Raw genomic sequence first — 5,760 nt, 5'->3', positions numbered from 1 at the left:
CAATACATCGATTCGCAAGCAGACAAATTCTACTAGCAGTATTCTGCCAATTAGGATTTTGATTTCGGAAAACCTTTGCAGACCTATGTTTCTATATATACCAAACTGCAATCACCAACATGTAGAGATAAGATTCAGAAGATATGTATAAATAACCTGATTGTTAATTGTTGTTCCCATCAACCCATCTTGGCTAAGGTAAAGGAAACAACCTACATAACAAGGTTAGCTGAGTCGGTATAACTCGACCCGTTAATGTAAATAAAAATTCCGGGTATTACATTGTATTACAGTTAAAAGAAGTTTTATCCTAAATTTAAAACATACTTATAAACTCAAAATTGCACATAAATATAGATAGTATAATAAACAACGAGACTGAAAAAGAGGGGGTCTAACAACCACACCCAATATTTCTTTCGGCAATCTGAATAGAAAAACTCCAATATACTTTTAAGAGAATCAACTAGACAGTCAGACTCAATCTAGAGAAAACTATATCAAAGAGTTTTATATCTCTATCTCTCAATTCAATCTGCAATCAGCAAATAGGAATTTGCTAGCCTGGTTGAATATAAGAGAAATAACTTGAACGGTACCAAAGACCAATGTTCAAGGATCAATCAATTTCAATCAACAACCAAGGGTTGGATTCACCAATTGATCGATTCAACGCACAACCTGTGATATTTCTATTATATAACAAAATATGATGCGGAAAAGAAATAACACAGATACCAGAATTTTGTTAACGAGGAAAACCGCAAATGCAGAAAAACCCCGGGACCTAGTCCAGCTTTGAACACCATATTGTATTAAGCCGATACAAACACTAGCCTACTACCAATTAACTTCTTACTGGAATGTAGTTGAGCCCTAATCAATCTCACACTGATCAAGGTACAGTTGCGCTCCTTACGTCTCTGAACCACATCAAGATTCTACGCACTTGATTCCCTTAGATGATCTCACCCACAACCAAGAGTTGCTAAGACCCAAAGTCGAAGACTTGATAAACAAATCTGTCTCACACAGAAAAGCCTATTGGAATAGATAAATCTGTCTCTCACAGAAATACCTACGAGTTTTGTTCCGTCTTTTGATAAATAAAGGTGCACATGAACCAATTGATAAACCAGACTTATATTCCCGAAGAACAGCCTAGTATTATCAATCACCTCACAATAATCTTAATCGTATGGTAGCGAAACAAGATATTGTGGAATCACAAACGATGATACAAAGATGTTTTTGACTACTTTTAATCTTACCTATCGGAGATAAATCTCAAGCAAATCTTAGCAAATATAATACTCAATCACAATAGAAGAAGTAAGATTAGAACATGCAACTACAGATAAAATAGTTGGGTCTGGCTTCACAATCCCAATGAAGTATTTAAGTCGTTAACCTACAGGGTTTCGTGAAAAACCTAAGGTTAAAGGAGAATCGACTCTAGTTGCAACTAGTATCACACATGAGGTATGGGAATTAGGTTTCCCAGTTGCTAGAGTTCTCCCATATATAATTTTCAAATCAGGGTTTGTAATCTAAGTTACCTTGGTAACAAAGCATTCAATATTCACCATTATATGAAAACCTGATTAGACTCAAGCTAATATCTTTCAATCGTTAGATCGAACTTAGCTTGTTATACACAAATGAGATGTACCCTTATTTAGGTTTGAGTAACCGTACCTAAACGTGTACACCATGTTGGCTCAACAGTAGTTAATCGAGGTTAGCTATATGAACAATCTCATATCAACGTTATTCATCTTAATCATAACTAGTTCAAATGACTCAAATGAAACTAGTTAAAGAGTTGTTCAATTGATATATTCTCATAGAAGTGTACAAGAACACAATTGAAGCAAAATCGATTTGATTCACTCGAATCAATTCATGAACATTATAGCCACGATTTGCAAAGAATGCATTCCTTAATATATAAATATATTAGTTAATGAACAAACCGATTTTAGAACTTTAACCACTCAAGTATTCATACGGGTACGCATACCTAAGTAGCTGGTCTGAGTTTGGGTTCGCTAGTATGCGAACGGGTACGCATACCTTAGTACACTTCTGAAACCCAACAGAAATCCCCTGACCTATACCGTACGCAAGTATGCGTACTGGTATGTGTACTTGGTACCCGGAATTCCACAACTATAAGTACGCATACGTGTATGCATACTATAGTTCCGGTCATGGATCACATACATGCAAGAATGCATACTATGTTCATAATCCAATAGTTCTAAACTCTATTTCAATCATTGAAACTTTCTTAGAGGATGACAATAGTTGTTTTCACACAGTATTAGCATCAAAGCAATTTTCAAGTTATTGAAATATCATAACGAAATGATTGTATCACACAAACCATGTAAGATGTTACTCGAAAATTTTCACATGATCATATTTTGACTTTCGTCAAGAATATAAGATGAACTTGGTTGAAGTGAAAGCTTACCAACACATATTTCGAGAAATATGTAAGCGAGATAAACTCAGCTCGAAATCTCAAATGTGCATAATCGAATACTATATAGTAACACGACTTTTGTCTCAATATAGGAGATAGGGTAGAAATAGACTTTCCAAGTGATAGATGAGTTTTAGTCTCCACACACCCTTTGTTGATGAAGTTCCACAAGCTCTCCTTAGTAGTTCATTTCATTATTGAAATAATCATAACGAAATGATTGTATCACACAAACCATGTAAGATATTACTCGAAAATTTTCACATGATCATCTTTTGACTTTCGTCAAGAATATAAGATGAACTTGGTTGAAGTGAAAGCTTACCAACACATATTTCGAGAAATATGTAAGCGAGATAAACTCAGCTCGAAATCTCAAATGTGCATAATCGAATACTATATAGTAACACGACTTTTGTCTCAATATAGGAGATAGGGTAGAAATAGACTTTCCAAGTGATAGATGAGTTTTAGTCTCCACATACCCTTTGTTGATGAAGTTCCACAAGCTCTCCTTAGTAGTTCTTTGTCTTCAATTGATGAACGCCGTGAAGTCTAATGCTCAACTACACAATCTATCCTAGTCCGAGACATCACTATAAGTAGACTATAAATTAAGACTTATAGTTTTGATCACTAACATTGACAAACAAGCTTGAGATAGCAACGCTTGCGAGTTCAACCGAGCAGTGCTCTAACAAAGACAATTTAATCCAACACACAATTAACAATTCGCATGTATGATTTGAGTGTTGTTTTGCTTGTTTCATCTTACTAGTGGCTTTTGTGGTGTTCATATGAACAGGTACTTTTGTGCTGGATTGAATTGTCGTGTAGTTTATTATATTATATATTATATGAAATTTTATTTATCTTTTCATTGTCTTCTTGTTTATAAGCAAATGAATTATCTTGATTATTGACAACCACAGCTTGCAGCTTTCTAAGTCAAGAAAGCCATCTAGGTTAAGGCAAAGGGAACAACCTAAATAGCAAAGTTAACTATGTCGGGTATAACCCGATCCGGTACTATAAATAAGGTATTACTATTTTTACCAAAACTCAAACTCCGGCTCCAGTTAGTTTTAGGTATTTCCATAAAAACAGAATTAATAAATAAGATCATGGAAACTAAACCAAGACCAAAAGCAATTCTTCCAACAACAATTAATCACATATAATTCACAAAGGATAACAATATGGTAATTATACTCATAGTTAATCTATGATGAAGGCGGCTTTGAAAGAATGGTATATTATCGTTCTTCAAATATTTAATCATCATAACTTGGTATGCAACATTATTAAGAGATCCACTGAGAAATTTTGATGAACCCATCATAGAACTCTAACAAGGACTAAAAGCTTTAGATGCCCAAATCATATAACCATCGTTACCTGGATAATCAATGGAAAGTTCCACAGTGATCAGACATACTCCATATGGATGGGAAGATTCAGAACCATAGCAATGCAAAAAAGTTGTCATGCTGCTTGAATTACATGTTCTTCTCCGAAAGCACCTCCTGAAACTTCAACGAAAAAATTAAAAAGATGAGAGGTACCAGCTTTAGTTACTTCACATAAGTATTGGACGGCAAGGGCTTTCAAATTTGATTTCATCTATCTCTATTTTAGTACTCATCACCATTGTTGCATCCACAGAAACAGGGAGAGATAATAATTTAGTGATCCAGAGAGAAATAATTAAAAAAAATGATTATTCAACTGATTATTGATGCGAAAGAAATAAAAAGAGATGATGATTCAACTGATTTTTTATTATAAAGAAAGAAAAAGAGACGAAAATTCAACTAATTTTGATGAGATTGAGGTTATCACTATATGTTCTGCACTAATTTTTCTTATCTATGTACTTCGGAATCTCTGATAAATCTGAATGAAAAAGTCTAATTAAGGATGTGGGTTATTTATAGACAATATCGAGAGAGTATTGGATATATACTCAAATTCTAAAATGGTAAAACACTAGTAATCCAAATCTATCTTAAATCATATTTAGTTTGGTAAGGGAAGATTCTTATCATTATGAATCTTGTTGTGTTTAGATTTTACAAGGATTATCGATGATGTGACTTATCATTGCACGGTCATAACAACTAAAACATTATGTTGATGCAAATTTGTTAGAAATTCGTAGTTCATACATGATGATTTTTTATTTAATTATCAAAGAAGCACATGCCACAATACATTCTACTAAATCAAATGTAAGCATGCATGAGAGCCATCCCTGAGACCATTACTTTGCAGAAACATAGGCCAAGTCATCTAGATAAGGTGAAAATTTATCATAAAATTCAAAAGATTGGCACTCCTTTCTATCTTTCTTAGCTAAAGAGTGCACCACATCATTAGATACCTTGTTAATTTTCCTACAAAACCAAGATAGTTTTCCAGGCATTTTATTCTTAATATAAAAAATGAAATCCTGATTGGCCCAATAAAGTAAAGATTCAGGACTGTTAATTGATTTAATAGCAACCTTACACTATCTAACTCAGAGATGACATTATGAAAAATCAAATCTTCTTCTCATGAAAAACATATACCATGGTCATACACTCCAGCTGTTTTGCAGCGTATTCTAGGTTCACTCCTTCACCAACATATCTTATTTTTGCTCCACAAAATACTTATACAATCACGAATAATCAGGCATACATGTTTCAGTAACAAAATATACATCCATATTTATTTAACAAAATCAGAATCAAAGTGCATCCATCATTTTCCTGTTGCATAGCACTATTATTAGTTCCATATCATTAAATACATATATCAATACACAGATTTGCAATTAGAAAAATCCTACTAGTAGTATTCTGCCAATCAGGATTCTGATTTTAGAAAATCTTTGTACACATGTGTTTTCATATATACCAAGTTACAACCATTAACCAGCAGAGATAAGACTCGGGAGACATGTCATATATACCCTGACTGTTGTTGCTCCTAGCACCCATCTAGGCTAAGGTAAAGGAAACAACCTAAATAAGAAGGTTAGCTAAGTTGGTATAACCTGACCCGATACTATAAACAAAAATATCGGGTACTACATTCTACCACCCTTAAAAAACATACTTATAATCTCGAAATTCCACATAATATAAACAACATGATAGTTCAATGCAACACACATTTCACAATTCGCATGTCTGATTTGAGTGATGTATTGCTTTGTTTTATCTTACTAGTAGCTTTTGTGGAATTCATGTAAATTGTTACTTGAATTGAGGTACATTATG

The sequence above is a fragment of the Papaver somniferum genome, chromosome 2 (assembly GCF_003573695.1).
Source record: "Papaver somniferum cultivar HN1 chromosome 2, ASM357369v1, whole genome shotgun sequence".
NCBI classification, from domain to species: domain Eukaryota; kingdom Viridiplantae; phylum Streptophyta; class Magnoliopsida; order Ranunculales; family Papaveraceae; genus Papaver; species Papaver somniferum.
Note: the sequence above shows the minus strand (reverse complement) of the source record.